The sequence below is a fragment of the Hyaena hyaena genome, unplaced genomic scaffold (assembly GCF_003009895.1).
Source record: "Hyaena hyaena isolate Hyena2069 unplaced genomic scaffold, ASM300989v1 scaffold_667, whole genome shotgun sequence".
Taxonomy (NCBI): Eukaryota; Metazoa; Chordata; class Mammalia; order Carnivora; family Hyaenidae; genus Hyaena; species Hyaena hyaena.
In genome coordinates, this window is record NW_024081297.1 from 1068987 (window position 1) to 1092741 (window position 23755).

A 23755-nucleotide genomic window follows, 5' to 3' on the forward strand; every position below is an offset into this window, starting at 1 on the left:
ATGTATGTTCAGGATATATAATGTTTAGAGCTCATTGGCAGTTGCTAGTGATCACTGGATCACATGCATCTCCACAGCCTCTTTTTCAAGAGACCTTGGATGAAAGGAAAAATTCTCGAAAGAAAGGTCTTTGCCTCTATCATTTGTGGATCTGCCTTTGGTCATCTGTAATTCACTAATCATTAGCCATCCTTCATAACCATTTTTTGAAACTGAAGACAACTTTTCGAGAGACTAAAAGTGTCATCACTGTGTTTAACCCAATCGAATCTACTACTCTAAGAAACGAATGTATTTCCACAATTTCATTATTTTCTTAAGCTTGAATAATAATGCTGATATGACCACTAAAAATGAGTCGCCCAGTTTGCAAATCTCATGTTTCTAATTGCCATCAATACATTCTTTTATAAAGTATGCCGCTTGACATACTCAGTCTTTGGAAAACTTGTGAAAGGAATGTGAAGAGAAAAAAGTAAAAGGCAACAAATCAATTTGTTTTCAAAGTTGGTATTGTAGGAAACATGTTATGTTTGCTAACAACGAGTACAGCGCCTTTTCCCACTGTGCAAGAGCAACGAGGCAAAGAAGAAAGATGGAGAGGATGTGCATTTCATTCAGCACTATCCAATGTAGAAGGATGAAGTGGATCTGCTAAGCAACCAGGTAGTTCAACCCCTCGACTGAAGAGTGGGACAGTAAGAACTGTCCCATCATATGTCTGTCCTGTAATGTATTTAATCATTCCCTTACTGCTGGACTAAAACCTGGGTCGTATCCAAGTTTTCATAATAGTGAGCAACACTGGGATGACCATCCAAGCAGCTGAATGATTGTACCTGTCACTGATTTCTCCCTCTCCCCAATCCGCAAAGGCTGAGTTTTAAAGGTAGAACTCCTGGATTTATATGGTTTTATTTGTGATTTCTAACCAAATATACTCAAGGCTTTCCCCTTCAAATCCATGGACTCTCTCAAGCAAGCAAAGAGAGGATGGCACCCTCACATGTGCACTGTCCAGATTTCTGTGGTCTCCCATAATTGACCATACTGCTCTTTCCTGCATTTGTGCTATCAGGTTACCACTCAGGAAATCTTCCATTCCCTCTTACGATCCCCACATAGGGGCTGGCCAATGCCTCAACACAGGAAAAACAACAACAACAACAACAACCTTCCCCAACCCACTTTTATAAATCTATGAAGCTATCAGAAAGTACCATCGCCTCCCAAAGGCAAGTTTCTGCCTTGGTTGGATTATTGTAATGTAATAGAATTAAATGTTTAAAGGCTGTATTTTCAATACATAATTTTCTTTTCCAAAGATGAGCAGTCCGGCTATTAGAGAACAGAGTCAAAAAACGGCTGCCTATCATCTCGGCGTTGCCGAAGCTATGAGGAGCCACAAGACTAAGAAACCTGAATTTAATGTGAGTCTTTTCAAAATTTCTCTTGCTAATACCTGCAAATACTATAAAGTAATCATTGATTTTAGTCTTCTGAATTGCTACCTTTATTCTTTGTTGCTTTTTGGTAGTTTAGAGTAAATGAATTACTTCTCCTTCATTCCGGAAAGCTGTCCTAGAGGACAAACGGCCACTCACTGCTGAGACTAAAGCTGTTAAAAAAGAAGAGTATTCTCAAAGCCTCCAGGAACAACTGGATAATGAGGGAAAAAGGAGAGAAAACAAACACAAAAGACACAGCTGGTAGACCTCCTGGAACAAGTGCGTTTCGCAGAACAGTGAGTTTGGCTGACAGGCTCTCAAAACAGGGTCAGAATTTTCATGGGAAGCTTCTTTCCATGTGGGATTCCATCAGCATTGGTCGTTTCATTAGCACAACTGTAAAGCACCTGAGCTAACTACCCAGCTAGCAGCAGAACATTGCATTAGAAAAGTGAAAACAGCTGTCATCATTATAGTCATCATTATAGTGGTACCAATCGATAGTTCCTTATAGAGTATCATTTTATATTGTGTTGTGATCACTGATGCTGGTAGATGCAGGAAGAGACTTGTCTTGAACAGGCACCATTCCCAGCTATTCCCAGTCAATCCAAGTCCAAGCTGGAGTTTTATTTTAAGAACGTATGTTTCCCGGGGAACCTGGGGCAGGAATGTGGGGGAGGGGGGATCTACAAGGACTAGAATCAGGGACTAAAACGTTATGTCAAGAACCCTTCCCTCTGCTCCCTCGCCCCAACAGCTCCTTGGTAGACATTGTCTTTCTTCCAGCTCAAACCTGGGCGAATGTTAGTCTCAATTCCAAATATTCGGGAAAGAGAATCTGATTGGTCTTGTTCAGATCATCTGATGCCTGGGATAGGGTCAGAGTTCAAACCTGCCTAAGAAGGGGCTCCCACTTCTACTAGGGTCTGGAGAGAAATAAAAGAGGCTACTCTAGTGTGAGAGACACTCTGAAAACCATTTTTCATGACCAAAAAATTATTCTATAAAATGTGTATGTTCCATTGTACTCGCTTTATAGATCATATGGTTTCCCTGTAGGTTACATATAACAGAATCATAATGTATAATAGGAAAGATCACTTTTCGTAAAGAGGAATCTTATGGTGAATCATTTTGTACAGGAATAGACACTTCCTGCTTTCCTCTCCTGAATTCTTTGAAGCCCGGGGGTGGAGGGGGGTGGGGATGAAGGAGGGCCTGTGTTAGTGGTAGTGAATTTGGACAAAATGGTCATTCCTCTGCTTATACCCATCCTGTCTGTCCTCTATTCAACACACTGTCCACTAGCCTGTGCATTGCATTACTCCTTTCGTTCTTAAAATGGAAGCTCCTAGAAAGAAGTACCACTTTTTATTTTCCAGGCTCTTACTCCTATTGATACTTATTAAATACAATTTAATGATGTTAATCTGTATTACTGTAAAGAAAATAACAGACTGTGCCCCTGCCTCCTCTTATTCTTAATTGCTAGACTCGCTGCACAGAAAGGCAAACATATCACAGCAAAGATGGAAAAGACTCAGAGTTATATGAGAGTTTTGGATGCACAGGTGAGGGACAATTGTGATTTTTGTAATTATGCAGTGCTACAGTAGCATTCTAAAAATATGTATAAAACCATAATGTTATGAGTAGCCTTGTGTGTCACCCGTCTGGTAGTTTTTGTAGCCCTTGTTCCTTCCTCTAAGGGTCTGATAATTTCCTATGCTACACTGTTATGCATAAAGAATATTGCCTGGTAATATTCTGATCTGTATTACGTGTGTCCCTATTTCAGATTAAGAAGCAATCCCCGCAAAAGCCTGTGCCTGAGCCCGATTCTCGTGAGTGTGTCTTTGGTAAGGATGAGAGAGCGATGACAGTGGAAATGCGTAGGCGAGAACGGGATTGTGTGAAACACCAGATACATACGAGCTGCCGCAAACAACAAAAGAAGAATCATTCTGGACCATGTGGCGGATCAGAGGCAGGGTTTGCAGATATTTCTGAAGACACAAAAAGAGTAAGGGACCCACATCTTCTTCCTCCTCGTCCTCGCCTGCTCCCCTCTCCACATTCCTCTTCTCCTCTTCTCTTTCTCCCTTTCTCCTACAACAGCATGCAAGCAATAATAATAGTGAACACAATGGAGAGTTACCACGTGCAAAATATTATCCTACGCTTCATCTTGTTTCGTCCTCCTAATTCACCCTATGAAGAAAGGTTGTGGATAAAACCCAACCAACCGGACTCGATCCCACCTGTCTCACCAGTTACCGCTCCACACTTCCCCTTCCCTTTACAGTTCAGCTTCTTAAAAGAGTTGTCCAGATCAGCACTCTCCATTGGAAATACAGTGTGAGCCGCAAAGGTGCTGTTGTGCTCAACTGGACACAGACCTGAAACTTGGCCCCTTTCTCCAAGAAACCCCCTTCCCTCTAAGAAGTATTCATGGAGTAAGCTGCACTGATGATGGCTGGTGAGGGGCGGTGAAGGTGGCAGTATGGGCAGAGGAGGACTTTATGCCATATCGATGCAAATATATCTTTAAATTCAAACATCAAATACCCAGTTTCTTTCTTTTCTTTTCCTCTTCTTCCCTTTTTTCTTTTCCTTTCCTTTTTTGATTTGATAAGTGTATACATTATTCTGTTTTCACCACAAGTGTCGTTAGCATCTGTCATGTTACTTTGCTAGTACAATATCACTGACTGTATTCCTTATGCTGTGCCTTTTATTCCCATGACTTACCATTCCGTATCTGGAAGCCTCTATCTCCCACTCCCCGTCACCCATTTTGCCTGATCCTCCATCCCCCTTCCCTCTGGCAACCTCCTGTTTGTTCTTTGTATTTATAGGGCTGATTTTGTTCATTTGTTTGTTCCTTTTTTTTTTTTTTTTTTTAGATTCCACTCATGAGTAGAATGCTATGGTATTTGTCTTTCTCAGTCTGTCTTATTATTTCACTTGGAATAAAACTCTTGGGTCCATCCATGTCCTTTCATATAACAATCTCATCCTTTTTATGGCAGTGTAATATTTCATGGTGTGTGTGTATGTTTTATATATATATACAGACAGACATACCACATTTTTCTTATGCATTCATCTACCGATGGATGCTTAGGTTGCATCCATATATCGGTTATTATGAATGATGCCGCATGTAAATATATTTTTTGAATTAGTGTTTTCATTTTCTTTGGGTAAATGCCCAAAGGTGGAATTACTGGATTCTATGGTAGTTCTATTTTTAGCTTTTTGAGGAAGCTCCATACTGTTTTCCCCAGTGGCGGCACCAGTTTGCATTCCCAAAAACAGTGCATTGCATGAGGGTTCATTTTTTCCCCGCATCCCCACCAGCAGCTGGTGTTTCTTGTCTTTTTGAATGTAGCCATTCTGACTGCTCTAGGGTGATATCTCACTGTGGTTTTGATTTGTATTTTGCTGATAATGAGTGATGTTAATCTTGGTCACTTCCAAGCTGCATGACCTATGCCAAATCACACACTGGGTCTCTGGGCTCTCTTTTCCTCCCATGAAACATACGGATGATAGTCCTGCCCTACCTTTCCTTAATGTGAGAATTATGTAAGCATAAGTATGTGAGAACTGTTTTGGAAACCACAACGCTCTGAACAAATATGAAGTGAGGTCCTTACCTGGGTATCTCTCTTGTTGAAGCCCTGGTCACAGACCCCCTTTCTGTAGGGGTCTGATCCTTGTCTGCTGTTTCTATATCCTTTACTAGTTATTCCAGATTCTCTCACTTCTTTTTTCCAACTTTCCTGTCTCAGGTCCATCTCGGGATGTCATCTGAGGTCCTCCTGTGGCAAGTAGAGGGTCACTTTCTTTCAGAGGGGATCATTTAGTCACTGTGATTCAAACAGCCCTGCTAAAGTATATTGACTCCTTTTTCTTTAAACTTTATGGCTTTTGTTTATAAAACATATACCAATTCACGCTCATTAAAAGAAGTCAGTTGGTGGGGCGCCTGCATGGCTCCGTCATTAAGTGTCTGACTCCTGATTTCGGATCAGGTCATGATCTCGTGGTTCGTGAATTTGAGCCCCATGTCTGGCTCTGCACTGATGGTAGGGAGCCCGCTTGGGATTCTCTTTCTCTCCCTTTCTCTCTGCCCTCTCTCTCGTGCTCTCTCTTGCTCTCTCTCAAAATAAACAAACTTTAAGAACAAACTCAGCGGTGGAAAGATTTTTAAAAAGGCTAATAATCTCCCCTAGCTTTCTGTATTTTTTCTATTCTTTACCAATATATTTGATAATATGCACATATATATTTTGTTTCCATTTTTTGTAAATGAAAATAAGACCGATGAGATCTTATACATTACTCTTCAGCCCAGCCTTTCTTTTAAAAAATTTTTTAAATGTTTTAACTTATTTCTGAGAGAGAGAGAGAGAGAGTGAGTAGGGTAGGGTCAGAGAGAGAGGGAGACACAGACTCTGAAGCAGCCTCCAGGCTCTGTACTAGCTGTGGGCACAGAGCCCGATGTGGGGCTCGAACACAGGAACCGTGAGATCATGACCTGAGCTCAACTGACTGAGCCACCCAGGCGCCCCAGCCCAACTTTTCTTTAACCTAGTAACGTATCATTAGTTTATATTTAGATCAGTACATAGAAATGAAATTCATTCTTCTTCAAACATAGCATGCTATCTATAATATGGGTTACTATAATTTAACTTTTGCGTTATTGATGAACATTCACTCTGTTTCCAGATGGCCTGCTAGTACAACAATTTTGCATTAAACATTTGTAATATATATCTTCATACGAATTATTTTGTTTCCATTGCGGAAAATGGAAAACTAAAATGGACTTGCTGGATGCCAGCCGATGGCACATTTTAAATATCACCAGATACTGACAGTTTGCTTTCTAAAAAAGTACAGCAATCTTGTGAGCATCCTAGTTTGCCTCCCCTGAAGCCCCACTGCATTTTCTCACATTCTTAGCATCTAAATTACACTGACTTTTTAAACTTTCCTTTTAATTATTTTTAAAACTTTTTTAATGTTTTATTTATTTCTGAGAGAGAGAGAGCGAGCATGAGCAGGGGAGAGTCAGAGAGAGAGGGGGACACAGATTCTGAAACAGGCTCCAGACTCTGAGCTAGCTGTCAGCACAGAGCCCGACAGCGGGGCTTGAACCCACAAACCGTGAGATCATGACCTGAGCCGAAGTGGGACTCTTAACCAACTGAGCCACCCAGGCGCCTCTAAACTATCCTTTTAAAAAGCATACAATCATAACCAAAAAGCTTTTGAAAAGATGCTCAACACAACTAATCATTAGGGTAATGCAAATCAAACCACAGTGAGATAGCTGCTCACTAACAAATTGTTTCCATTTGCTGAGCTGTGAACAGGTCAGCCTTATCCCGCTGCCTGCTGTCATTGTTCGTTCTGTTTGGAATAGATGTCATTTAGCTTTTAACTAGATGTTTGCCTCTCCAAGCTAAGAAGTGTTTCATGTTTTACTGAATTTTTACTTATGTAGACCCTAGAGACAAGGATGCTCCACTCCAGTGAATAAAGGTAGCAAAGTAGGATGGTAAGATTGCAAATGTAACTTTTATATTACACAATTTAATAATTTAATTCCAATCGCATATCCGTCCTGGAGGCCAAGTCTATGGCAGTCTGAATGAAGTAGCAGTTAGCCAACTATTCACTTTCCCCCTTGCAACTCATTTATGTAAATGGGGGGGGGGAATCTGATAATGTATACATCACTGTAACCTATAGAGACAAGATGGCTATCTTTTCTTTCCCCTAGGGCTTTCTGCAAAAAAACCCACATATGTTTGCAGAATCACATCATTAGGTTTCACAAATGCAAAGATAAAATGTGCTATCATTTATTTTGTATCATAAAATCTTTGTTTTGTGAAATGTCCAAATCAGCAATAATTATAGATTTTTCTTATACCACCTGCACGGTGAAACATTGAACACTTTTAGGGGATTCAAATGACTAGAAAGGAAGAAAACTGTGGATTCAGTGGTAGACGAAACCATTAAAGTGCAATTAGGATGTCAAAAGGAAAGATCAAGAAAATGAAGGAAGCAAAAACAAAAGCAGAAACTAAAACTAAAGAAAAAAGAAAAAGAGAAAGATACTAGGTCACATTCGTTAGGATGACTCCTACCAAAACCCAGAAAATAATAGGTGCTGGCAAGGATGTGGGCACTATTGGTGGGAACGTAAAATGGTGCAGCTGCTATGGAAAACAGCATGGCAGGTACTCAAAACATTAAAAATAGAATTACCAAATGATTCAACAATAATATACCACTTCTGTGTATATATCTAAAAGAATTGAAAGCAGGATCCTTTTGAGAACATTTAAAAATTATTTTATTTTCACTCCAGTGTCGTTAACATGAAATGTTATGTAGAACAGAGTGAACGTTAACATTGTACGTTTTAGTTGTGCAATACAGTGATTCAGTAATGCCATGCATTACTCATTGCTTCTCAAGAGAAGTGTACTCTTAATCCTCTTTACCTGTTTCCTCCCCCATCTCCCATCCACCTCCCTCTGGTAACCACCTATTTGTTCCTTCTAGTTAAGAGTCTGTGTTTTGGTTTCTCTCTCTTTTTCTCCCCTTTGTTCGTTTGTTTTGTTTCTTAAATTCCACATATGAGAGACATCATCTGGTATTTGTCTTTCTCTGACTGGCTTATTTTGCTTAGCATTACAATCTCTAGACCCATGTATGTTGTTGCAAATGGCAAGGTCTTGTTCTTTTTTAAGGCTGAACAACATCCATCAAACACTCCCCCCCCCCCCCAATATACCACATATATTTTTTGGATCTTGTATACTTTTACTGTGTGGATGAGATTTTTAAAAAAGAGTTTATTGTCAAGTTGGTTTCCCTATAACACTCAGTGCTAATCTGCACAAGTGCCCGCCTCCATGCCCATCACCCCCTTTCCCCTCTCCCCCACCCCATCGGCCCTCAGTTTGTTCTCCTCTATTCACCTATGGATGGAACCTGGGCCGTTTCCATAATTTGGCTTTTGTAAGTAAGGCTACAAGAAACATAGAGGTGCATGTATCCCTTCAAAGTAGTATTTTTGTACTCTTTGGGTAAATACCTAGTAATGCGATTACTGGATTGTAGGGTAGTTTCATCTTTAAGTTTTTGAGGAACCGTCATATTGTCTTCCACAGTGGCTGCACCAATTTGCATTCCCACCAACTGTACGTGAGGCTTCCTTTCCCTCCACATCATCACCAAAACTCGTTGTTTCTTGTGTTTTTGATTTTAGCCATTCTGACAGGTATGAGGTGATGTCTCCTTGTGGATTTGATTTGCATTTCCCTGCTGATAAATGATGCTGAGCATGTTTTCATCTGTCTGTTGGCCATCTTTATGTCTTCTTTGGAGAAATATCTGTTCAGATCCTCTGCCCAATTTTTACTGGGATCATTTGTTTTTTTTGATGTTGAGTTATAGTAGTTCTTTATATAGTTTTTATTTTGATAGGGTCCCAATTGTTTATTGTGCTTTTGTGTCCTTGTCCCAGGAGACATATCTAGACATATGTCATGGCATATGTCAGAGAATTACTGCCTGTGCTCTTATAGGATTTTTATGGCTTCAAGGGTCACGTTTAGGTCTTTATCCATTTTGAGTTTATTTTTGTGTATGGTGTAAGAAAGGGGTCTAGTTTCATTCTTTTGCAAGTTGTTGTCCAGTTTTCCCAGCACTGGACAACAACAAAAGAGACTTTTTCCCATTGAATATTCTTTCCTGCTTTGTAGAAGATAAATTGAGCATACAGTTGAGGGTTTGTTTCTGGTCTTTCTGTTCCATTCCATTCATCTATCTCTGTGTCTTCTTTTTGTGCCAGTACAATACTGTTTTGATCACTATAGCACTATAATATAACTTGAAGTCGGGAATTGTGGTGCCTCCAGCTTTGGTTTTTTGGTTTTGTTTTTGATTTGGTTCCCCTCCGCCCCCCCAACTCTCCCCCCCAACACATACACAAGATTTCTTTGGCTATTTGAGGACTTTGGCTATTTGGGTTTTGTGTTTCCATGCGGATTTTAGTATTGTTTGTTCTAGTTCTATGACAAAACGGTTGTGGTGTTTTGATAGGGAATTCATTAAATGTGTAGAGTGATTTGGGTAATATGAACATTTTAACAATATTTGTTCTTCCAGACCATGAGCATGAAATGTCTTTCCGTTGGAATCCTTCTCAATTTCATTCATCGTTGCTTTATAGTTTTCAGAGGACAGATCTTCCATGTCCTTTGTCAAGTTTACTCCTAGGTATTCTATTCTTTTTGGTGCAATTATAAATGGGTTTATTTTCTTAATTGCTCTCTCTGGTGCTTGGTGATTAGTGTCTAGAAAGGCAACAGATTTCTGTACTTTGATTTTGTATCCTGTGACCTCACTGAATTCAGCTATCAGTTCTAGTCGTTTTTTTGGTGGAGTTGAAAACGGGATCTCGAGGAGATCCTTGCGCTCCCATGTTCCTAACAGCCTTCAGTGGCCAAGAAATGGAAGCAAACCAAATGTCCAGCCACAAGAGGGCCAAATAAACAAAATGTGTTAAGACACCTACAATGGGATATTACTCCGCCTTCAGAAGGAAGGAAATTATGACACATGCTACACCATGGGTGAACTGTGATGACATTATGCTAAGTAAAATAAGCCAGTCACAAGATGGTATGACAAATATTGTATGACCCCACTTCTGTAAGGTATCAGAGTGGTCAAATTCACGGAAAAGTAGAACGGCGGTTGTCAAGCACTAGAGGGAGAGAGAAATGAGGAGTTGTTTAATTAGTATAGCGTTTCAGTTTTGCAAGATTTTTTTAAAAAATTTTTTAATGTTTTTTTTTTTTTTATTTATTTCTAGGAGAGAGAGAGAGACAGCGTGAGCAGGGGAGGGTCAGAGAGAGAGGGAGTCACAGAATCTGAAACAGGCTCCAGGCTCTGAGCTGGCAGTCAGCACAGAGCCTGATGCGGGGCTCGAACCCACGAACCGCGAGATCATGACCTAAGCGAAAGTCGGACGCTCAACCACCTAAGCCACCCAGGCGCCCCAGTTTTGCAAGATTTTTAAAAGACTTCTGTTAGAAACTGTTTTTACATAGTTTCTAACAGAGGGAGGCAAACCATAAGAGACTCTTCAATGTGGAGAAAAACTGAGGGTTGGTGGGGGTGGGGTGGGGTAGGGGGAAATGGGTGATGGACAGTAAGGAGGGCATTATTGTTGAGAAGATCACTGGGTGTTGTATGTAAGCAATGGATTCCGGGAATCTACCCCTAAAACCAAAAGCACACTGTTTACACTGTATGTTAGATAACTTGATGGTAAATTATGAAAAAAAAGTTCTGGATATTGGTGGCACAACAATGTAAATATACTTAATGCTGTGTATCTGTACACTTCGAAGTGTTTAAGATGATCAACTTCTGTTACACAGTTTTTATTACAATTAAGAAACACGATGAAAAGGGAAAACAGGTTATGAAAGGAATATATAATGGGTCCCATTTGGTCCCTGAGCTCTCACTGTGGTATAGGCGTTGGTACTTTCTGTATATTATCTTCTTTAATCTTTATACTGACCACACAATAGCTGACTTGTGACATCAATGCTCCTGAGAGGAAAAAGTGGCCATGTTTATTTTAGGAAAAGTGAACCAGCAGAATCCAGTACTGATTTTTATCAGAAGGTCCTGACACCTAGTGGCAGTTGCTGCCTGTAGTACAGAGCCCGGCAGAGCAGGCTGAATCAATGGGCATTATTTAGCGAAGTCCTTTCTAGAGTTTAATGAGAAATGAAGGTCAGAGTTCCAGTCTGGCAAGAAATAGACACATATAAATAATTTGAACCACATTTCAGATGATTCAGGACAGCAGTGGCTACATGTCTGGAGGCCAGTAATAAAGTCACTTCTCATTGGGAATTCTGGGAAATGGTACTTGAGAGATACACTGTAATCACCTCTTTGATGTCATGACCTTCACCAAACCTCTTTTTCTTTTAAACCTTCTTCACAACCTTAGGTACTTTCTTGATTTCGTTTTCTTTTCCCTAGTCACTTCTGTTTCTTTCCCCGTTTCTAGCCATTCATTTGTATTCCTGTCTACATTGCCTTGTAACAGGACTGTAGCAACTGGCAGGGGGCTGATTCCTGACAGCTGAGAGACTGTAATGAAAGGAAAGAAACTGGAAGTAGAGGAACTCTATTTGAGAGGATTCGTCAGATTAGTTGAATCAGCCTCAAAGGAAATTGGTGGCTTTAAAGGCTGAATCTGTTAATTGCAAAAAGGTTTCAATCCTGCTAATGTAAACCAGGATTGAAGATGAAAGGTCCTAGACCAGTAGAGTGTTTGAGAACTAAATGTTTTCAATGTTTTCCTCAATGTTCATGCCTTCCCGTGTATTTCAAAGAGTGGTGAACAAAACCAGAATGTTTTCAGTGTAATCTACCAGAAGGGAATGGGGCTCCGAGGGTTGGTGCATGCCTTCCCCCGTGTTGTGATTGTGAACAAAACCAGACTCTGCTGTTGTCTCCAGGCCCCTGGCTGACAGAAATGCTGAACACGAGAAGACAAAGATGATTAGCCAGGACCTCCAGGCCTATTGGAAAAAGAGCATGGCAGAGAAGAGACAGAGGGAGCAGGAAGAGAAAGCTTTGCAGCGGTAATACCCGATTGGAACCAGGAGTTCTTTGCAGAGAAATACCCTCCACTCCTTGATTACTTTCCTGGCATCCTGGGATGGCAGACAGGTTTCCAGGGCCAACGCCCACTGAGCAGTAGTGGCTGCCTAGCGAACCTGGTGGAGAAAAGAATTTGGGTTCAGGAGGAAATGCTGCGGTGGTGTATTAGAAATGTCTGCTATGGATATGTGATTGGAGAATGCTATGCTGTGTGTTCTATGCTCGCCATCTTTGCCCTAATCTTTGCCTCTGTGTAGGGTGGCTTTATTTTCATATTGTGGCTGGTAGGGAAGCATGGGGTGGGGGAGGGTAGGAATTCTCCTTGGAAATAACCAGCCAGAAACACGGAGATAGAGTTTCCATCTGGACACATCCGAGGGTGACAGAATGGTCATTTAAGAGCAGAGTCAAGGGGTTGTGTGTAAGATTGGCAGCTGGGAAAATGAAATGTCGGTTATGGAACAAGCCAAGCACATGTTCCTAAAATGTATTCTATCTGTGTTCCCTCTACGCAGCTCTCAATTGACAATCTAGGGTCAGGGAACCTAGTCATGGCTTTGAGAATGAATACTAACTTTGGAAAGGCAGCTCATCTTTTTGTCTTACTTTTCTTTGTAAGATGAGGAAAGGAAACACTTCCTTGACATAGCTAACACAGGAGTTTTGTGATCAAAGAAAGAGATATAAAATATTACAGTTAAAAAAATTTTACAAATGTAAAGGTATGCTTGCATACTATGTCAAAAAGCAACAGACCAAGCCTATACAGTCATATGCTATTGTATCCTGAATATGCCAAAATAATATTTTAATTCCCACATGTCAACTAATTTTTTATCATAGTTAAAATCTGTTATAATAAATCTTGGTCTGTAACTCCACTTCAAGATTTTCTCTTAGGGCATTTCTTACCTGTGTTTCTCATGGGTAGAACACATATTTTGTTACAATGTGAGTAAGACAGATGATGTGGCAAAGTAGAGTGCAGTTGTTTTGCTTAGAGAAGAGAAAGGGGAACTAGGGTTTTAAGGCATTTTCCTTTTTTTTTTTTGTTTATTTATTTATTTTGAGAGAGTGAGAGAGCATGAGAGGGGGAGGGGCAGAGAGAGAGGAAGAGAGAACCCACTGTCAGCGCAGATCCCAGTGCGGGCCTTGAACTCCTGAACCATGTGATCATAGCCTGAGCTGAAGCTGGATGCTTCACTGACTGAGACACCTAGGCGCCCCTCAAGGCATTTTCTTAATGTTGGGGAAAAGCAGCTAAAAGTCCGTGACATCAATGCCGGGGAGATTTTGCTGGATTTTGGAAAACTGATTGGCCCACGTGGTGATAAAGGATAGTGGAGACATAGGAACCAACCTTGAGTGTCAGGCTATGGCAGGGACATGGCAGGCACATGGCAGAGCAGCCCTGTTACCTGGAGACCTAGGCCAAGTTGTGGGCAGGGCCTCAAGCAGGAGCAGGTTAGGAAGAAGGAATTGGTTGGTGTTCAAAAGGAAATAAAGGGAAAGTACAAAGAAGCTTCACGGGTACACAGTTAGCACATGATCCTCCGTCCCCACACTAAAGCCAGCCAGGTAGGTGCCCCCCTGCACACTGCCAACATTATTTGTTCGTTCAGCTTGTCAGGCTGTCCTTGATGCTCCTTTTTACGGAATTCCACCCGTGCAGAAATGGTGGTAAGGTAGGGGGACACACCTGGGACTGTCCTGCATAATCAAGAAAAGCAGTTGAGATGCAAAACCAACTACTGCCCTTCCTTCATTACTGCTCTGAGCCCCTTTTGTCCTCTTCCTCATCGTCTCCACCCCGTCTCCTCCCCTTAAGGCTCCAGAGGCCTCTGGACTCCTGGGACTTTTCCTTATATGTGTACTCTTAACTGTGTGCTGGGGATAACTGTTAACCAGCCCCTTAATGGCCTGCTCTCCGTCTCAAGGGTCTCTTCACCCCACTCTCCGCCTCCCCCACCCCACAGAGCCTGACAGATACAGGCACATCCACGTGGCAAAGCTTTGAAGACACCTGTTTGCTGGCTGTGTGGCCTTGGGCAAGCTCTGTCTTTTCTGAGGGTCTGGCTGGCTGAGGCTGGGGAGGAGTGCTGGGGTCAGACAGTTGTGAAGGCACCAAGTCTGAAATTTACTGGAGATTGCAGAGGTTTGGAAGCAGGACATGCCAAGCTGCAGTGAGCGGCAGGGATGTTCCTTCTCTCCTGCATCGTTCTCCGGCACTGCTTCTAAGCTAGGCCGCAGCACGGACTCAGGGAGCACCTCCTAATGACCGCTTGTGCTTGTCTCTCCTCAGGACATCAAACACAGTGTTCCTTAGACCAGTGTGACCAATACCAGCGCGACAACCAGTGCCAGAGGAGCACCTCCAGTAAGGGACAGAGCAGCGGGTCAGCTGTCAACAAGCAGCTGCATGGCTCCAGCTTTCCTTAAAACCCAACCTTTGCATTGTGTTTCCCCAGGGAAACTCTCTGTTTTAATTAAATGTTGGAAGCACTATGGCGAAGCTACTGATTTCACTTGCGAGGGACAAAGTTATTTTGGTCCTTTCAGGAGTAGATTGCTTTTTAACCCCTATTGAATTCACCCCTTAGCGGGTTACTTCCATTTGCTACATGGGGAGACAAGTGCGAGGCGCTCTACAGGTTTCGACCTCCTAGTGACAACCAAAAGCTAGATCTTCAACAGTTCCAAGAATAACACGAGCTCGCTTTTCTCCTTATTCAAGATCAAGGACCCTTGGCATATGCCGCTAAAGCAAGAGGTGACTTCTCGTATCTTCCCCCGTCCCCTGGAACAGCAGTGATCTAGTCCACACCAGGGACTTTCTTTCCTGTCATTGCAACCGGTCTGGGGTCCAAGGATTGGGCCAGTTAAGGCTGAAACGTGTTTGGCAGGAGGAAGGGGTGAGGGGGCATCCCTTTTGAGTTCCGCTTCTCTTTTTCGAGGAGGCACTGGGGAAATGGGACTTACCAAAAACTGCTCCTGAAAGCTAACGGATCTCCAACTCCGTGCTAACTGCCGCGAGGGCGGCGGGTAAACGGTAAGACCTCAGCTGAGAACCGGAAAGAGCCGGGGAGCTGCGCGGGGGGGCGTGCTCTCCCGCCCCGTCGTCAGCGGTGGGGCGGGTCCCACGCCCGCCCGCCCGCCTCGGCGGCTGCGCGCGGTTTGCGGCGTGAGGGCAGCGGTGCGGGTGGCGCGGCGGCGGCGGCAGGTGTGCGGCGGCTCCGGCCGGGCTGGCGCGACGGCGGCGTGGCGGGGGGCCTAGCCCTCGGCGGCGGGAGCCTGGAGGGAGGCGGCGGACTAAGTCCCGGAGGGACGTGTGACCGCGCCGGCGGGAACAGACGTGCCTGCGGCCAAGAGGCGGAAGCTGAGTAGCGCGGAGAACAGCAGCCCGGACCTCTCTGGAGACGAGAATGTGAGTGCGGCCCAGAGCAGCGTGGACGGGACTGTGCAATGAACGTTCGAAATTCTTTTTAAGCCGTCGGTGCGGGGGTGGGGGCGGTCGGGCTGCTTGGCGGGGGGAGAATTGTCACCCTCGGGAAAACGCGGGCGTGGAGGAGAAAATCGAATCCCCTTGTCTTCTCTGGGGATTTTGAGCAGGGGCCGAGAGCAGGCGGAAACTTGGCGAAGGAGGGTGGTTTCAGACAGAGCGGGGTGGGCGGAGGGTCTAAAGGGTCCGCTCGGAGATCCTGTGGCGTGGTCGGGGGGTGTTTGGGAGATTTGGGGAGAGTGCGGAGCTGAGATTCCAGTAGTTGCAAAGGCAAGTTAGAGGCTCTCCTGAGAGAGTTGGAAGGAGGAGCCAGAGTGTGTTCGCGACTTTTTAAAAAAGGAGTTTAGGGATTGGGTCACCCTCCGACCCTTACACGCTGTTCCGGATGGGAGGGTAGACGGATCGTGGACTTCAGGGGTTTGGGTGGCTCTTGGCAAGGTGGGAGTTGTGTTTGCTCCCCTCCTGTGGATGGGAATGGGGTGTGCCTGACAGGCGGCTTTTCTTCCGGAGAAGCAGAACCGAGAGGGCCCTCTTCCGAGTCGGGGAGGGAAACCACCCGTGAGGCAGTCAGAGTCGGGGACTATTTTGAAAGTTTTTCCTAAAAGAAAGGGGACGACCTGGAAGATTTTAGGTAGCAGTGGTAAAGGCATAAGTCTTTAGGTCATATGCCTTAAGCGGCTTCGCCAGGGTAAAGTGTTTTGGAATCAGACTTTTTTTTAACCTCTGAAATGGCTCTCCATTATCATCTACTGGTGAGGCAAGTCGCCGGTAATAACTAAGGTGANTTTTTAATGTTTTATTTATTTCTAGGAGAGAGAGAGAGACAGCGTGAGCAGGGGAGGGTCAGAGAGAGAGGGAGTCACAGACTCTGAAACAGGATCCAGGCTCTGAGCTGGCAGTCAGCACAGAGCCGGACGCGGGGCTCGAACCCACGAACCGTGAGATCATGACCTAAGCAAAAGTCGGACACTTAACCGACTAAGCCACCCAGGCGCCCCTGGAATCAGACTTTTTTGAACCTCTGAAATGGATCTCCATTATCATCTACTGGTTAGGCAAGTCGCCGGTAATAACTAAGGTGACAGAAATCTTAAGTTTATATCCAATAAAGTCCGCCAAGTGACTTGACAATGCAAAGTTCTTATTGACCCTCCTTTTCATAATAGCTGTCAATAATATCTGAATATACTTGAAACATCTTTGAAGCGTTATAGGAGCGTGATGTCAATTCTTCGTTTTCTCATCGATTTGGCTAGTTTTAGGAGTAAACGTTATGTTACACACCCAGTTCCTAAATTCCACATCATTACTTCACCGACTGGAAGCATAGGTATGACGCGGTGTGGTGCCCCAAATTTTCACCAAAGAGGTGGGAAAACATTACTTTTTCGGATAGAAGAACGATGTTTGGGGAATTGTTAGTTCCGACTTGAAGTTTCAGGAAAGTTTGGGTGTTGAATGTTACTTTAAATCTGTCTCCTGTTTGGCCGTCTCCGTTTTCTATATTGCCTACTAACATTGTTGACCCTCTGAATTCCAGTCCTTGGAGTCTGTTTTATTTCTCATTTTTAAAAGTTTATCTAGACAGATGACATAAGAGGTTAGGAGTACAGATCGGATTCACATGTTAGGTTTACATCCCCAGATGTATTCCTCACTGGTTGCCTGACCTTGAGCAAGGTACTTGGTCTGGTTTCCTCAATTTTTTAGAAATGGGATTAATAATGGCCTTTACGTCAAGGAGTATGTGTGAGAACTAAAGGAGATAATACAGGTATAGTGATGGAAAGAGTGCTTGCCCCATAAGTACTATACAAGTGTTAATTACTGCAAAGACTTATGCTTCTAGCCCTTGCACATTCTAAATAAGCAGAAATGTAATGAAAGTGTCAATAATCTAGATTGAGGCACCTTTCAGAGGACCACATAAATTGAAAGTTTTTTTTGTGTTTTCTTTTTCTTATGTTCTTTGGTTTTTGGTAGACCCTTAGGAAGGATATGTTTTTTGCATTCTAAAGCTGTTCAGAACCAAACAATGGAGTAAGCCTTTGTTTTGGCTCCCTGATTTGGGTAGGGACTTGAAACCTTTTTTGTGCCTTGGAACACTTCACTGAGTCCTGGGTAGCCTTCTCAGAACATTTTATTTTATTTTATTTTATTTTATTTTATTTTATTTTATTTTATTTTATTATGTTGTTATGTTATTTTATTTTTCTAAGATTTTTTAACATTTACTTTTGAGAGAGAGAGAAAGAGCACGAATGAGCAGGGGAGGGGCAGGGAAAGAGGGAGACACAGAATCCAAGGAGGCTCCAGCTACCAGCCCAGACCCTGATGTGGGGCTCGAACTCACAATCCACAAGATCATGACCAGAGCTGAAGTCCTATGCTCAACCAACTGAGCCACCCAGGAGCCCTCAGAGAAAACAACGTTTTAAAGGTATAAAATACAATACGTAAGATGACAAAATAATAAAAGTATGAAATATGTTATAAATATAAATGAAGTCCTTTAATATAAAGGGTTTAAAGAAAGTGCTTCTTTATCAGCACATTAAGTAACTACATCTGGAAGGGTGTCTGGTAGTAATGATGGGCATAGGCAATTTTTCGAGATCTGCAACTACTAGCATATGATATAAAAATCCTTGATTTTCAGTGATGAGAAAGTCACAGCTATTAGAGTAGGATTAGCATGTTATGGTATGTTACCTTCCCTTTCATAGAAGGAGGTGCTAAATTTCAGTTAAAGATAGTGAAGATTAAGCGGGTTTGTTTTGCCATTTAGGTTTAGAGGCCCTCCACATTCCACCCAAGGACCACAGATCTAGGACCTAAGTTAGCGGGGAAGCAATAAGGAAAAGCAGTAGAGAACTATGTCGAAAAAGGAGTTCAGAAAAAGCTAACAGGGGCAGTGGTCTTAACTCTTTAGGGAACCAAATAGTGAAGAAAAGGCCAAAGGCAAGTGAGGAAAGAATGTGGTGTTTTTTGAGTTGGAGTTACGGTAACCTGAACAATTACGACTATGAATGTGAATTGAAGAACTGAAAGGACATATTTCAAATTTACTGTATACATATATGCCATTTTATTGAATTTTTAACGGTCTTATGTCTGCAGAGTATTTAGCGTCCAGCAGAATACTAAGGGTTGCCTAGCAGAGGGCTAAATCTGGAGACATCCTTTGTGTAAGCAACCTGTGCAAGATTAAGGGACAGATCACTCTCCCAGGTTCCTTGTTGGGCAAATGAAGGTGGTCATGCCTTATCATCATTCTGTATGTTGAGGAGGGTGCAAGGTGGAAATCACCCTACACACAGATACTCAGCAAAGGTTTGCTTTTAATTTGAAGATAAGATTCAAGCATTGTGACTTGCATTTCCATTTGATTCCTCCTGTTTTTTTCCTTTGGAGGCGCTGGGTAAGTTAAGTGGTCAGAGTGCAAACAAAACAAAACGGGGTTCTGTGTGGTTTCTTGATTAGCAGTTAAATTTCGGGCCAGAACGTAAAGAAGCTGGTGAATAAATGTCAGTTTTATGATTTTATTTCTCTAGTGGTAAAGGACAATTTGCATAAAAAGGTAAGTGAAACATAAGTGTTATTTTACCTCCATGAGAGAACTGGGCAAGCATAAGTCAAACAGTATACAGTAAAGGAATGTAGAGGTGAAATTGCCGAGTGGAGACAAAAGTTTTTTCCAGAGTCCAGGGGAAGACATTTTGAGCCTTTACCTTTGGAGTCAATTAACATGACTGTAAGTTACCCACACTATAAAATGTGTTGTGTGGTTTAAAGGCAATGAAGAGGGCTAGAATCTGATAACGTGGAAAAGGGTGCTATATATACTGCTTAGTTTTCCACTGAAACACGGTTATTTTCTACCCTAGATGTTAACTGTGTGAAACTGTGAAGTGGGGGAGAAACAGGTATAAACCGTGATTTCAGCCTGGGAACTGAACTTTAAAATTTTACATTTTTTATCTGATTATATTTACATTAAAATTACAGTTCAAATATTGAGTACCTGTTGTGTACCATCTATCCATTCTTTTCATCCTAACCTAATCGATGTATTCCAGAATAATGAGTGCATTTTTTAAAAAGGTAGGAACCATTTGAAGTTTTGAAAACTACCCCCCAGAACCATTGTATAACACCATACTGTTTTTAGGTGAATTTAAGTGGTATGAATTTTTTGTATGCTTTTAGACTCTCCAGTTAATTTTTAACCTTCTGTAAATGTAACACTACCTTTAGGAAGCAATCATTCAGAAAGAGCCCTTAAGGCAGTGTTTCCTAGTCTTTTCTAATAGGTGTTAACAGGCACTCTGCACAAAAAGCCTTTCTCTGGAGGGAATTTAGGAGCTGTTGTCACCAGGCGGTAGGTTTCAATAAATCTCTTTATTCAAAGAACATACTGGAATATGTGATCAGAGGAGGTAGTTAAATCTTAGATTATCTGAGAGACAAGAATGAATTTTGTGGACTGGAGACAGGGTTACATTAAGTGAATTTTCATGGTTTCCTGCAGTCATTTCTACATTGGGAAGGATTTTACTTTAGTGATGGAGAGTTTCTAGAGTTCTGTATTCTAGATAAGTATCATTACTACATAAGAGCTGTGAGGCAAAAGTCATTTGTAAATAGCACAGAATATGTAGGATTTTATAAAGATTCTGAGGGGTTTGTGTTATAATTAAGGGGAATTTGAATACCAAGATTTTCAGAAACTACATCTAAAATAAGAGGCACTAATACCCCATCGTCCCCAAAGGGCCACTGAGCCCTGTGCTCCAAACTGAGCAGCGGGTCAGATCAGTTAGGAAGCCCTGTGTGTATGTAGTTCAGTCAGATTTCGGAGTCACAGCTTTGGTTTGAATGCCAGCAATCCTAAGTGGCCTCAGGATCTGTAAATAATACTTCCTTATCTAACCTTACCTTCTGTGAAAAGCTGTAAAGATGGAATGAGCCAGTGTATTCAAGTGGCTGGCATAGACCAGTGCTTTGTTATTTAAAGGCAGTATTATTATTCTTTTTATTCGGATTCGCTTTTTTACTGTCATGCTGAACTCCACAAATCCTGATGCCTGCTGATTTCCTTTTAGTCCTTATGTGGAGACAGGAATCAGTTTTTGCATTTCCTACGGAATTTATGAATTACTGCTTCTAGCTCAATCAGCAGCTACCCAGCACAAAGTCATGTGCTGCTACAGCACTGCTGTTTCGTGTACTTTTTCCTAATTTGCTGCTTACAGGATGATGCTGTCAGTATTGAACGTGGTAGGAACACTGAAAGCCCTGATACACCTACAAATACACCAGATGCTCCTGAAGGAACAGTTGGGGGAAGGGCAAATGGAAGTCAAAGAAATGCAGATATTCTTCCAAGTGTGTACATAGTCTCAAGGCATGTGCAGAAAGACAGATCCTGCGGGCTGAATCCTAGGCTTCAGAATTATTTCTCAGTGATAAACATTTTATGCCCAAGGTACTTTGTCAAGTTTAAAATTAGAGTACTGTGAAGAGTTGTTTTGGTTATTATTACTGTTTTTTGGAAGCGTAGACCGCATAGTTATTAGAGTCCATTTGTTTAGCTGTTTCTGTTTTGTTTTAGTTTAAATGGGTCATTCCTAGTACTGCGTAGTACAGGGTTTTCTTTCTTGTTTGTATTCAGGTAAAAGATTTTGAGATGAATTATTCTTCATATTTTGTTAAAACTTTAAAAAAACAGAAAGCCATTTCCTGATACCTGTTAGTAAAACGAACTATATGTGACCCATTAACTTTCAGTCAGCATAAATTGAAACATGTTTCTGTGCAGGTTTTAAATATTTAATTCCTATCATTGGTGTCATTTGAAATGGTTTTCAAAGGAAAATGTGTACATTAACTTTTTTGAATCTTCAGGATTTGGGGAAGACAAGGTTTTAGAGTTCTTTAAATTGCTATTTCCTCAGAAGCATTTTTATTTATAAAAAAGATTATGGATATTTATTTAAAATGTATTCCTTTACATATCCTTCATTTTCTCTGTGTTTTAATTTAGGAGTATTTCATATACTGACCAAAAATATACATTGTATTCTCTTTTACAGATGTAAGTTAGAATCTTTTTCTAAATATGCGAATATACTTTTAGGTAAAGGATTGGGAAGGCATAAGAGGCTATGGTTAGAGGGAAATTAGTTTGTCTGTGTAGCAAAGTACATGGCTCAATGTGTCAAATTATATTCTCTTAAAAGGAGAGAAATTAATCTTAACGTGTATTTTAAAAAAGCAATGTGTCCGTGAATAGTTTTGTTTTAACATTTAATTACCGTAACCCGTCTTTAGGTAGTATATCAAGGATGTTGGTTTTAGCTGTTTAAATAATTTGATGGAATGTTTCAGAAGCCAAAAGCTGTGGCTTTTCGGAGGATAGGAAATGAAAGTTGTGAACACTCTAAAAGTGAGTTAATGTTAATGCCAGGAGAGTTAATATAGAGTGCCAGGAGATGGCCAGTAAAATTCTACAGCTGAAAAATGATTTTTGTGAACAAAAGTGAATACTGTTGACCCTTGAGCAACTTGGAGATTGGGATGCTGTCACCCTTGCTCTGTGCAGGTGAAAGTGCAAGTTTAACTTTTAACTCCTCAAAAAACCTAACCACTAATAACCTCTTGCTGACCAGAAGCCAGTAACATACTTTACCAATGATATGGGCTATTGGTTGACCTTACCAATAACATAAAGTCGATTCACATGTATTTTGTATGTTATATGCATTATATGCTGCATTCTTACAGTAAAGTAAGCTAGAGAAAAAATGGTAGTAAGAAAATCACAGGGGAGAGAAAATATGTTTACAGTACTGCTGTTATCCAAAAAAATCTGTGTTTAAGTGGACCTGTACTGTTCACACCTGTGTTGTTCAAGGGTCAGCTGTATTTGTTTTTTATGTACCTCCTTATAGCCCCCTGGTAACTGAAGTTCAAGTCCATTGTCTCCCTGGGTGCCCAGTGTTCCAGTATTCTTGTTCACGATAAAACTTGTTGGGATGCTTTTCGTTGAGGACCCAAAATCAAGATTATTTAAAATTCTTTCTATACGGGGGCGCCTGGGTGGCTCAGTCTCTGTGAAGTGTCCAATTCGGCTCAGATGATGATCTGACAGTTCGTGGGTTTGAGCTATTTAGCAATTGAAATCAACTTTAATCTTTTATTTGAAGTTGAAATACGAGTTCCATTTTTAGGAAACCATTTCATTATGTTTAAACTGAGTTTTAGGTAACTCTTTGTGTCATTTAATCTTTATGTATTATATAATCTGTTGACCCATTTTCATGATATGCTAGTATTTTCACATTTTTACATTATTTTAGCTTTACTTATGTTCCATTTATAGCTTATATTTAGTGGTTTGCCAACCCTTCAGTATGTTATGAAACAATGGAAAGGGGACCCTGTTTGGAAGCAGGTAGCATGTTAATTGGAAGCGCTGACTAGTCCTGGAGTTGGCATGTGTATGCTCTTGCGAGAATCATACCTACCCTTCAGCTACCTCGTCCCCTTGGAGTTTCTAAAAGTTGCAGCAGCACTCTCCCGTCTGGCCTTCTCTGTGTCAAGAGCCATGACTATCATCCTTTTTTAAGAATAATAAATGAGAGCTACTGGGCCTAAGTGTCTTGTTGCTGTTGACAGTGAGGTAATTAGAAGTAGAAGCAGCCGGACATCTGAAATCAGTTCACACCAAACCTAAAGCCCTTAGGCTCTGGTAAAACAGTGCTCATGATCAATTCGAAGGTTAAATTAAGATAAATACCTAAATTAGTAAGGAAGATACCCTTCTTCACAAGTAGAACTCTTCACTTTCCTTCCTTCCTTCCCTCCTTCCTTCCTTTTTCTTTCTTTCTCTTTCTTTTTCATTCTGATTTTATTTTTAAGTAATCTACACCAAGTGTGATGCTTAGCAGTGGTCTACCGACTGAGCCAACCAGGCTCCCTTATACTGTTATTTCTTTTTTTTTTTTTTTAACTTTTTAACATTTATTTATTTTTAAGAGACAGTGAGACAGAGCATGAGCAGGAGAGCAGC

The 23755-nt window shown here is 41.6% G+C and overlaps 1 long non-coding RNA gene across 2 annotated transcripts; it reads left to right on the top strand.

Annotated features, from left to right (window-relative positions):
• The first annotated feature begins 358 nt into the window (after nt 1-358).
• On the top strand, nt 359-15184 carry LOC120220054. 2 transcript variants are annotated; one of them, XR_005525445.1, is made up of 6 exons: nt 359-1430; nt 1538-1744; nt 2944-3022; nt 3250-3474; nt 12038-12163; nt 14485-15184. It is a non-coding gene; the product is annotated as an uncharacterized LOC120220054 (long non-coding RNA). The 2 variants fall into 2 exon arrangements; XR_005525446.1 differs by having other exon boundaries at nt 1543-1744.
• Nucleotides 15185-23755: the final 8571 nt, after the last annotated feature.